Source organism: Notamacropus eugenii, chromosome 1 (genome assembly GCF_028372415.1).
Source record: "Notamacropus eugenii isolate mMacEug1 chromosome 1, mMacEug1.pri_v2, whole genome shotgun sequence".
Taxonomy (NCBI): domain Eukaryota; kingdom Metazoa; phylum Chordata; class Mammalia; order Diprotodontia; family Macropodidae; genus Notamacropus; species Notamacropus eugenii.
In genome coordinates this window covers 414,201,148-414,213,620 of record NC_092872.1, presented here as the reverse complement: position 1 = coordinate 414,213,620, position 12,473 = coordinate 414,201,148, and the positions used below count along the sequence as shown (strand labels likewise).

The following is a 12,473-nucleotide window of genomic DNA, read 5'->3' as shown; positions in this document are numbered from 1 at the left end:
AGAGTAAGCTCTAGGTGGGAGTGTATAATGAGCCATATTTGTAATTAGTTTATGAAATGTTTTATGTGAATGATCCTTTTACATTTAAAAATGCTAGACCAAGCTGAGAAGAACCTGGACCAAGGTAGAGAGGTTAGAAAAACTTTCTAAACTATTTGTGGCCCAAAATGTCAGCCTTTACCCTGGGGAATATGTCACCATTTGGGGAACCCCACTACATAATAAATAGGATACGCTCTTTACTCTGATAGGCCAGCCCTAGCCAGTCCAGTGGTTTGAACTCCCGAATGGAATGAAATGAGACATTCGTAGACCACATAACATACACCAAAAGAATTTTTATTGCTATTTCCTCAACAATAGCATGGAAAGGATATTTACTTGGGCAAGGAGCACAGCTCCACTTGTCCTTGAATTTGACACAATGGTCAGAAGAGTGTCAAATTCAAGGACAAGTCTGAGAAGTGCTAACTACTTGTGTAACAAGAGCAGGCAACTGGAAAGTTACGGCACCAGTCCAAACTTTAATCCCCTAGACCAGGGGTGTCAAACTCTAATGGAGGCCCTTAATCTGCACATAAGGATCCCTGCAGGCTACAAATAACCTAGTCTTAAAATGTAATACTATCTAGGTTTTACTGTATTGTTATTGATTTTATTAAATATACTTCAATTACATTTTAAATGGTATGTTTAATAAAATCAGTAACAATACAGTAAAATCTAGATACTATTGCATTTTAAAACTAGGTCTTGATAGACTTCCCTCAGAAGTTCAAGTCAACATACTCTTCTGACCATCATGTCAAATTCAAGGACGAGTCGAGCTATGCCCAACTAAACCAAGTAAATATCCTTTCCATGCTATTGTTGAGGAAATAGTAATAAAAATCCTTTTGGTGTATGTTATGTGTTCTATGAATGTCTCATTTCATTCCATTTGGGAGCTCAAACCATAGGTCCAGTTACGTGCCCAGGATAGTTTTATTGCCATTTTTAGGGGGGAAAGTAGCCTATGGGTAAGGGACTTTTGAGACTTCTTATTAGATGTTACTCCTACCATATCACCCTACATTTTTACATAGTAAAATGTGATTCATTTTTTCAAAGAAGAAGGAGTGGGAGGAGAGAAGGAAGAGGAAGGAGTATTCCATATACTTTCAAAGAAGGATTGGCACGCTGTCAAGACACCAACTATATTTAGCATACAAAATACTGACCAGACAGACACATTTTCAAGCCAAGAGTACTAGAAGGAGAATTTATGAGTGGAGTGGAAATCGCTATGGGATGAAGGCTGTTAGCAAGTCATTGACAGCATATTTCATATTTTGAACAATATTCCATTTCATCCCTCTACCTACATCTGAGGTGTCAAACTCAGGGCATAGACCAGATTAAAATGTAACTGAGAAATATTTAACAAAATGAAGTCAATACGCCACCAGTAGGGTGTTTCTATTTGAGTTTGACACCTGCTGGTCAAGTTTAAATTCAGATCCATTCAATAAAGAGTTCATTCAAGTATGGGCTTGATAATATCGCAACAGCTTTGGCCTTTGCGGGCTGCAATGCCTTCTGACGGCCAATGGGGGTACTTCAGCGCCTTAGGAAAAGGCTCCTTGCTGTTTCTTGTACAAGATACTACACTCCCAATTCCGGGTATTTTCCCTGACTGGCCTCTACACCTGAAATGCTCTCCCTCCCCATCGCTACTTCCCATCTTCCCTGACTTCCTTCAGGTTCCAGTTCTCACCTTCCACAGGAAACCTTTCCTGTTGCTGTTCAGTCATTTTAATCATGTCTAACTCTCCATGTCTCCATTTGGGGTTTTCTTGGCAGAGCTACTGGAATGGTTTGCCATTTCTTTCTCCAGTTCATTTTACAGATGAGGAAACTGAGGTAAATGGGGTGACTTGGCCAAGGATCATGCAGCTAGTAAGTGTCTGAGGCTGGATTTGAACTCAGTATCTCTCGACTCTAGGGCCAGCACTCTATCCACTATGCCACCTAACTGCCCAAGCCTTTCCCAGTCCCCCTTTATTCTAATGTGCCCTCCCACTCTGGATTATTTCCGATTCATCCAAAATATAGCTTCAGCGTACATAGTTGTTTGCATGTTATCTCCCCCATTTGACTATAAGCTCCTAGCAAGCATCTAGTAAATATTTACTGACTCACTGACAGCATTCTGTGATTACATAATTGTACACAGAACAAAGTGAAAAGGAACCTAGAGAAACTGCTCCTATATGGAAACAACTTCTTCTTCTTCTCTGTCTCTTCCATCTCCTCCTCTTTCTTCGTCTTCCAGGATATCTGGGTTAAATGACTTGCCCAGAGTCACACAGCTACTAAGTATCTGAGGCTGGATTTTAATTCAAGTCCTCCTGACTCCAGGCCCAGTGCTCTATCCACTGTGCTATCTAGCTGCTAGCCATTTTCTAGACCTCCTTCCCTTTCCTCTTCAGATCTTTAGGTACAGACAGGATAGAATCCTAATTACAGACATCTGTGAATTGTAGAAGTGAATAGGCAGAAGACCTTTGGACTAATCGAGAAAATGTAGGCATATGAGAGTCATGCTGCTTACTGAACTCTACTGTTGAAATGTTTCTGGGGAGTGTTGATTATGGTTTCCATCCTTGATGCTCCATTTGGCCTGCTCATTCTAGCATCTTCCCTCCCTCTCACCACTCATGTGTTAGCCTCTGATTCCCTCTTCTCAGAAGAAGAAGCATTAGAGAAAAGAAGAAAGTCAAAATGGACACAGTACACTTATATCATTCCTTTTAACCTGTTTCCTGGCTACCTGCTCCAGAACACACCAAGGGCAAGAAAGCCTCCACAGTCCCAGAGAAACAAATAAATAAACATTTATTAAGAACCTTTTATGTGCCTGGCAGGCACTGTGCTAAGCATTGGGGATACACCAAAAGACCAAAAAACAGACCCTGATCTCAAGGAGTTCACAAGCTAATGGAGGAAATAAGTAAATAACTACATGTGACCAAGCTGTGTATAGGATAAATTGAAGATGATTGATAGAAGGAAAAAACTAGCACTAAGGGACATCAGGCAAGGCTTCTCAGAGAAGATGGGATTTTTACCTGGGACTCGAAGAAATCCAAGAGGCAGAGAGGAGGAAAGAGAGCTTTATAGGCATGGAAAACAGTCAATGAAATTGACTGGTGTCTAGAGATATTCCAAGAACTGCAAGGAGGACAGCATCACTGGATTGTGTTGTACAAGGATTGGGGAAGGGAGAATAAGGTATAAGAAAGTCAGGCGACCAGATTGTGAAGGGCTTTGATGCCAAACACAGGATTTTATATTTGATCCTAGAGGTGATAGGGAGCCAGCAAAGTTTATTGAATGAAAGGGAGAGAGTTGATATGGTCAGATTTGTGCTTTAGGAAGACTAATTTGATAGCTGAGTGGAGGATGAGATGGAGGTAGTGAGTCCAACCAGCCCACCATGGCAATAGTCCAGGCATGAAGCAATGACGACCTGCACTAGAATGTCAAAGAAGAGAAATGTCAGAGAAGAAAAGGGGGCATGTACAAGAGATGTTCTAAAAGTAAAATTGATGTTTTGAATGGTTTCACGTTTATAATCGATATCAAATTGCTTGTCTTTTCAAGGAGGGGGGGATGGGAGGGAGAAAGAAAATTGGGAACTTAAAATTTTTAAAAAAATGATTACTAGAATTGGTCATGGGGCAATTAGAATGCTTGGTGTTTGGGGGGGAGAGGACAAAAGGGGAGAAAATTTGGAACCCAAAATTTTGTTAAAATGAATGTTAAAAGTTAAATAAATAAATTAATAAAATAAAATAAAAATAAAATAAAATGATTACTAGAAATGTTTTTATCCCCCAGCCACTTAATAGCATTTTATTTTTTCCAATTACATATGAAGATAGTTTTCAAAATTCATTCTTATAAGATTTTGAGTTCCAAATTTTTCTCCCTCACTCCTTCTCCTCCCACTCCCCAAGACAGCAAGTAATCTGATATAGGTTACACATGAGCAGTCATGTAAACATAGTTCCACATTAGCTATGTTATGAAAGAAGACTCAGCACAAAAGGGGAAAACCATAAGAAAGAAAAAAAAAAAACAAAAGCAAAGTGAAAATAGGATGTTTTGATCTGTATTCAGACTCCATAGTTCTTTCTCTGGATGTGTATAGTATTTTACATCATGACTCTTTTGGAATTGTCTTGGATCATTGTATTTCTGAGAAGAGCTAAGTCAATCATATTGATCATTGCACACTGTGACTGATGATTTACGTGGGTTTATTTTATATCCTATAACTTTGCTAAAGTTGTTAATAGTTTTAAGCAGTTTTTTAGGTGAGTCTGGGATTCTCTACCTATACTATCAAAGCATCTGCAAAGAGTGATAGTTTTGTTTCCTCATTGCCTATTCCAATTCCTTCAATTTCTCTTTCTTCTCTTATTGCTAAAGCTAACATTTCTAGTACAATACTGAATAATAGTGGTGATAATGGGTATCCTTGTTTCACTCCTGATTTCATTGGGAAAGCTTCTAGTTTAACCCCATTACATATAATACTTGCTGATGGTTTTAGATAGATACTACTTATCAAATATCTGCTTTTCTGCATCGGACTGTGAGATTTTTAATGCCCTAATGCATGGTCAATTTTTGTGTAGGTGCTATGCACCACTGAGTAAAAAGTATATGTCTTTCTATCCCCATTCAGTTTTCTCCAGAGAGCTACCATATCTAACTTCTAAAATTCTATTCATCTCCTTAACTTTTTTCTTGTTTATTTTGTGGTTAGATTTATCTAGTTCTGAGAGGGGGAGGTTGAGGTCCCTCACTACTATAGTTTTGCTGTCTATTTCTTCCTGTAACTCACTTAACTTCTCTAAGAATTTGGATGCTATACCATTTGGTGTACATATGTTTAACACTGATATTACTTTATTGTCTGTGATACCTTTTAGCAAGATGTAGTTTCTTTCCTTATCTCTTTTAATCAGATCTACTTTTGCTTTTGCTTTGTCTGAGATCAGAACTGCTACCCCTGCTATCCACTGAAGCATAATATATTCTGCTCCAGTCTTTAACCTTTGCTCTATGCGTATCTCTCTGGTTTCTTGTAAATAACATATTGTGGGATTCTGGTTTTTAATCCACTCTGCTATCTGCTTGTGTTTTATGGGAGAGTTCATCCTACTCATATTCACGGTTATTATTACTGTGTATTTCCCTCCATCCTGTTCCTCCCCCATCCCTCATTTATATTTTTCTCTCTCCTTTTTTTTTTTATTAATTTTTAACATTTATTTTCACACAATTTTGGGTTACAAATTTTCTCCCCTTTTATCCCCTCCCCCCCCCAAACCCGAGCTTTCTAATTGCCCCTGTGACCTATCTGCTCTCTCCTCTATCCTCCCTCCCTGCCCTTGTCTCCGTCTTCTCTTTTGTCCTGTAGGACCAGATAGCTTTCTTGACCCCTTAACCTGTATTTCTTGTTACCCAGTGGTAAGAACATTACATTTGGTCCTAACACTTTGAGTTCTAACCTCCTTAGCTCCCTCCCTCTCCACCCCTTCCCCTTGAAAGACAGGCAATTCAATATAGGCCATATCTGTTTAGTTTTGCAAATGATTTCCATACTAGTTGTGTTGTATAGGACTAATTATATTTCCCTCCATCCTATCCTGTCCCCCTTTACTTCTATTTTCTTATGGTCCTTTCCCTCCCCATGAGTGTCGACCTCGGATTGCATTCTCCCCCCCATGCCCTCCCCTCCATCCTCCCCCCCACCCTGCTTGTGCCCCTGTCCCCCACTCTCCTGTATTATGAGATAGGTTTTCCTATCAAAATGAGTGTGCATTATATTCTTTCCTTTAGTGGAATGTGATGAGAGTAGACCTCATGTTTTTCTCTTGCTTCCCCTCTTTATCCCACCACTAATAAGTCTTTTGCTTGCCTCTTTTATGAGAGATAATTTGCCCCATATAACTTCTCCCTTTCTCCTCCCAATATTTCTCTCTCACTGCTTGATTTCATTTTTTTTTTTAATATATGATCCCATCCTCTTCAATTCACTCTGTGCACTCTGTCTCTATGTATGTGTGCGTGTGTGCATGTGTGTGTGTGTGTACTCCCACCCAGTGCCCAGATACTGAAATGTTTCAAGAGTTATAAATATTGTCTTTCCATGTAGGAATGTAAACAGTTCAACTTTAGTAAGTCCCTTATGATTTCTCTTTGCTGTTAGCCTTTTCATGGTTCTCTTCATTCTTGTGTTAGAAAGTCAAATTTTCTTTCCAGCTCTGGTCTTTTCATCAGGAAAATTTGAAAGTCTTCTATTTCATTGAAAGACCATTTTTTCTCCTGAAGTATTCTACTCAGTTTTGCTGGGTAGGTGATTCTTGGCTTCAGTCCTAGTTCCTTTGACTTCTGGAATATCCTATTCCATTCCCTTCTATCCCTCAATGTAGAGGGTGCCAGATCTTGTGCTATCCTGATTGTATTTCCACAATACTTGAATTGTTTCTTTCTAGCTGCTTGCAATATTTTTTCTTTCACCTGGGAATTCTGGAATTTGGCCACAATGCTCCTAGGAGTTTCTCTTTTTGGATCTCTTTCATGCGGTGTTCTGCGGATTCCTTGAATATTTATTTTGCCTTCTGGTTCTAGAATCTCAGGGCAGTTTTCCTTGATAATTTCATGGAAGATGATGTCTAGGCTCTTCTTTTGATCATGGTTTTCAGGTAGTCCCAGAATTTTTACATTGTCTCTCCTGATTCTATTTTCCAGGTCAGTTGTTTTTCCAATAAGATATTTCACATTATCTTCCATTTTTCGAATCTGCGCGGTATGTTCTGAGATATCTGTCTTTCTCGAAAAGTCCTTAGCGTCCATCCGTACCATTCCAGTTTTGAAAGATCTATTTTCTTCAGTGAGCTTTTGAATCTCCTTTTCCATTTGGTTAATTCTGCTTTTGAAAGCATTCTTCTTCTCATTGGCCCCTTGCACCTCCCTTGCCAGCTGAGTTAGGCTAGTTCTCAAGGTGCCAATTTCTTCAAGATTTTTTTGGTTCTCCTTTAGCAGGGAGCTGATCTGCTTTTCATGCTTCTCCCTCATCCCTCTCATTTCCCTTCCCAGTCTTTCCTCCACCTCTCTAACTTGATTTTCAAAATTCCTCTTGAGCTCTTCCACGGCCCGAGCCCATTGGGTGGGCTGGGACACAGAATCCTCGATTTCTGTGTCTTTGCCTGATGGCAAGCATTGTTCCTCCCCATCAGAAAGGAAGGGAGGAAGTGTCTTTTCTCCGGTAAAGTACCCTTCAATAGTTTTATTTCTTTTCCCTTTTCTTGGCATTTTCTCCAACCAGTGGCCTGACCTCTGAATGTTTTCCTCACACCCACCTCGCCTCCTGGTCCTCCCAGCCAGCGTTTGGGGACTGAGATTCAAATGCTGCTTCCCGCCTTAGGATTTTTGGCGGGGGCAGGGCTGCTATTCAGTGTGAGAATTAAGTTCAGGTGGTCAGGGGCAGGGCCGCCTCTCAGGCATAGTTCCCTCTGGGGGTTTATGCACAGACCTTCCACAATGGATCCAGGCTCCTGCCCGTTTGGGGAGCCCCCGTCCGCAGCCGCCTCTCAGCCCCCACCTCCCGGGGGGGCCCAAGCCTTGGGGGCACCCCACTCCCCTCTCAACCCGCCAAAGAGACTCTCTCACCCACCCCCGTCAGTCACCTGTTGGTGGGGGGGCCCATGCCACCACTGAAGATCCCACCTCCGGAGCCCTCTCAGATCTGTGCCTCTCGGAGCCGTGGCCGCTGCCGCCGCCACCGCCGCAGGTCCGGGCTGGGCTCCGCGTCTGCAGCGCAATGGACCTTTTGCGAGAGGTTTGCAGGTCCCTCTGTGGGTGGGGGGATCCGCGTGGCCACTGGAGATCCCATCCCCGTGGCCCTCTCGGATCTCCTCCCCTCAGTGTCGTGGCCGCGGCCGCACTCCACTCCCCGTCCCAGCGCCCAGTCCGTGGAGCAAAGGACCCCCCGCGAGAGGTCCACAGGTCTCTCTGGAGCAGGAATCTCCCTCGCTCCAATACTCCGTGGTCTCTGGGTGCAGAATTCGCCCTGGCTTGGTCCCCTCTAGCCGTTCTGTGGTTTGTGTGTTCGGAGCTATGTGTATGTGCGTCTTTCTACTTCGCCATCTTGGCTCCGCCCCTTTTCTCTCTCCTTTCACCCTGTCCCTCCTCACCAGTGTTTTGTTTCTGACCACCACCTCCCTCAGTCTTTCCTCCCTTCTCTCAGCAATCCCTTCCTTTTCTTTCCCTTTTCCCCTCCTACTTCCTTATGGGGTAGGATAATTTTCCATACCCAACTGAGTGTGTGTTTTTCCCTCTTTGAGCTAAATCTGATGAGAGTAAGGTTCAAACAATGCTCACCCCCTCCCTTCTTTCCCTCTACTACAATGTGATGTAATTTACCCCATTCTGCCACCCTCTTTCCTCTTCTCCCAGTACAATTCTTTATTTACCCCTTGATTTTTTTATATCATTACATTAAAGTCAATTTATACCCACACCCTCTATGTACATTCCTTCTAACTTCCCTAATAGAGGTACAGTTCTCAAGAGTGTAAGGGTGTAAACAGGTTAGCCTTACTGAATTTTTTTTCTTTCTTGTTTGCCTTTTTTATGCTTCTCTTCAGTCCTGTATTTGAAGACTGAATTTATGTTCACCTCTGGTCTTTTCATCAGGAAAGTTTGAAATTCCCTATTTCATTGAATGTCCATCTCCCCCAGTTTTGCTAGATAATTGATTCCTGGTTGTAATACAAGCTCCTTTGCCTTCCAGAATAACATATTCCAAGACTTCTAATCCATTAATGTGGAAACTGTTAAGTCCTGTGTAATCTTGACTGTGGCTCCTTGATATATGAATTGTTTCTTCCTGGCTGCTATAATATTCCTTGGAGTTTTCATTTTGGGATCTCTTTCAGGAGGTGATTTGTGGATTTTTCAATGACTATTTTACCCTCTTGTTCTAGAATATCAGGGCAGTTTTCCTTGATAATTTCTTGAAAGATGCTGTCCAGGCTCTTTTTTTGATCATGACCGCCAGGTAGTCCAATAATTCTCAAATTACCTCTTCTGGTTTTATTTTCCAGGCTAGTTGTTTTACTAATGAGGTATTTTACATTTTCTTTTCTTTTTTCTTTTTGGTTTTGTTTGACTGATGCTTGATGTCTCATAGAGTCATTAGCTTCCACTTGCCCAATTCAAATTTTAATTTTTTTAAGGAATTATTTTCTTCAGTTAGTTTTTGTACTTCCTTTTCCTTTAAGTGAATTCTACTTTTTTAGAGGAGTTGTTTTCTTCAGTCAATTTTTGTCCTTCCCTTTCCAACCTGCTGACTCTCTCTTGTATAATGCTCATTTCTTTTCTCAATTTTTCTTCTACTTCTCTTATTTGATTTGTGAAATTCTTTTTGAGCTCTTCCAAGAAGGTTTTTTTTAGTTTGAGGCTAATCCATATTCCCTTTTGAAGTTTCACATGTAGGCATTTTGATATTGTTGTCTAATATTGAATTTGTGTTTTGATCTTCCCTGTCATCATAGTAGCTTTCTATGGTCCAAACTCTTTTCTGGTTTTTGCTCATTTTTTTGGTCCACTTTATGACTCTTAAAGTTGAGTTGTGCTCCTAGGGCACAGGTGACATTGGGGGCCAGGGACCTGGTCACTGGCTTTCTGAGCTGGGGCCTTAGGTGTTGGCAGCTTGCCCACACCTAGTGGCCTAGCCTAGTTGTGCCTATTATTCTGGGGGTTCTGGGCCTAGCAATTTGCCTTCTATACTGGGGCTGAAGGCCTTACAGCTAAACTGCTGTGCCACTTGCCTGCTGAGCTAGGACCACGGAGCCTCAGTTGTTGATCTGTGCTATGGCTAAGAGACTCCTACTGGCTTGCCCAGATACCAGGACACTGTCTGTACTTGGCTGTGCTTCCTTTTTACCCAAGTGAGACAGATCTTTCCTGAAGTCTTTCTAAGTTATCTTAAGCTGTAAAATTATTTCACTCTATCTTTTTGTAGGTTCTATCACTCCAGAATTCATTTAGAGGCTTGATTTAATGTTGTTTTTGAAGGAGACTGGGGAGAGCTTAGGCAACTTCCTGGACTTTCTCCATCATCTTGTCTCTGTCTCCTAAAATTTTTTCTACATGTAATTAGAAAGTATTTAACAAAATAAATAAAAGTAATGAAGTTAAAAATAAAAGACATTTAAATTTCTTACACTTAAAAATGGTAAAATTGACAGGGTTTGGGGAGGGGTAGGTGTTAAGAGAGAGTAAGGAGTTAAAGATGACACCAAGGTTTTGGGCCTAGGTGGCAGGCAGGATGGTGATGCCCTTGATAGTAATAGGGAAGTTCAGAAAGGGAAAGGGTTTGGGGGAAAAATAATGAGTTTGGGTTTGGATATATTGAGTTTAAGATATCTGTGGGACAGTATGTTGTCTAATAGGCAGTTAGAAATGTGAGTCTAGATGTTAGGAAAGAGGCTAGTGTGGGATAAGTAGATCTGAAAGTCATCAGCATAAAAACAATCATTGAGATCATAGGAGCTAATAGGATCACAAAATGAAATAGCATAGATGGAGAAGAGAAGAGGGCCTAGCATAGAGTGCTGAGGGGCTCCCATGGTTAAGAAGGGTATGACTTGGATGAAATTCTATCAAAGAAGACTGAGAAGGAATGATCAGACAGGCAGAAGAAGCAGGATAGAATAGTGTCATGGAAACCTAGAGAGAAGAATCAAGGAGAAGGTGGCTGACAGCATCAAAGGAGTCAAGAAGGATGAGGAACAATCTTGCTTCCAGTTGTATTTCACTATTCAACTTCATCTGTTCCCTTTTGTGGAAGATTTCGTGGGCCAAATGATCTCCACAAAGGTGAAAAAAATAAAGCAGAGCTAGAGATGAGTTTCTATGGAATAGATTTTGTCTAGTGCAAGATGTACTCCATGGTTAAAAAATGGCAACATGAGTTTGGAACTCATGTTGATGTCAAAATTATCTATGATTGTTTGTTTGCTGTACTCTGTTGGTTTTGTCAAGAAGTATAATAGCCATATCTATAACACCTCTATGCCTAGATTTATGCAGATTTATTAACAATAAAAATTAGCATTTATTTAGTATTTTGAGGTTTGCAAAGAGCTTTACAGACATTATCTCATTTTTATCCTCACAACCCCATGAGGTAGGTGCTGGTACTATCCCCATTTTAAAGTTGAGTTTAAGTTTAAGTTTAAGTCATTTGCCCTGTGTTACACAGCTAGTAAATGCCTGAGGCTATATTTGAACTCATCTTCCTCACTCCAGGCCTAGTACTCTATCCACTGTGCCACCTAGTTGCAAATTTATAAGGTGTTGAAAACCATGAACCTAATGGTGCAGACAAATTATTTGAAAGAATGTAGAGGTTTCCCATCCATTATCCATGATCCCTTCCCCATACTCTCTACTCCTATCTCAAGGACTGTTCTGATGGCCATCTGCTCACACAGAACTCCAGCCCTGCCACCTCCCTCTCTCCACTGCCAAGATCATCTCTCAGAACCTAGGTAAAATGTTTTCTACCATCTTCAAGATCCAGGAGGAAAGGTGGTCAGTAGGAAACAGGGCATTACCATTGTGGATTATTCATTGTTGGAAATCCTTCTGCCAAAGGTCCTGACAATGAGGGCATCTTTGACACCAATCTCGAGTTGACATATTTGTGAAATATCATGTGTAAGAGACTAGTGTTAGAAAAGAATAGTAATAAAAATATATCAAAGATTGGATCATATCCTTTTTCAGTTCCTATCTCCCAAGATACCAAGATGAGAAGGAATAATGGGCACACCAAGAAGGGCTACAGCCACGTACAGCACATTCTCTGCATCACCTGTACCCGCTGCATGCCCAAGGACAAGGCCATCAAGAAGTTCATCATCTGCAACATCTCAGAGGTCAGAGTCTTTGACTCCTATGTGCTGCCCAAACTGTATGTGAAACTACATTACTGTGTGAGCCACATGATCCACAGCAAGGTAACAAAGAATCAGTTCCATGAGGCACAAAATGATCAGATAATCCCACCCCACTTCAGACCTGCAGGGCCTGCCCCTAGACTCCCTCCAAAGTCCATGTAAAGAGCTATCTCCCCATCAACATTCCTGAACTGATCAGAGGAAAATAAAATGGTTGGTGTACCTTAAAAAAAATTGGATTATTTTTCCCTTGGGTCATCCTAGATAATCATTTAAAGTTGCGAGTTACCTGCTTGATTCAGAGAACCTCACAAAATAGTGCAAGTCAAGGGGTTCAGATCCCTGGGTTAACTTCAAAAATACCCCTGGAACTATCCAAGATATTGAGCAGATGCATATCCAAAAAGCTACCAAGTATTTGAAAGATGTTACCTTAAGGAAACAATG

The 12,473-nt window shown here is 41.1% G+C and overlaps 1 pseudogene; it reads left to right on the top strand.

Moving 5' to 3' along the window:
* Positions 1–11,780: 11,780 nt before the first annotated feature.
* On the top strand, positions 11,781–12,188 carry LOC140518058 (small ribosomal subunit protein eS26 pseudogene; annotated as a pseudogene).
* Positions 12,189–12,473: the final 285 nt, after the last annotated feature.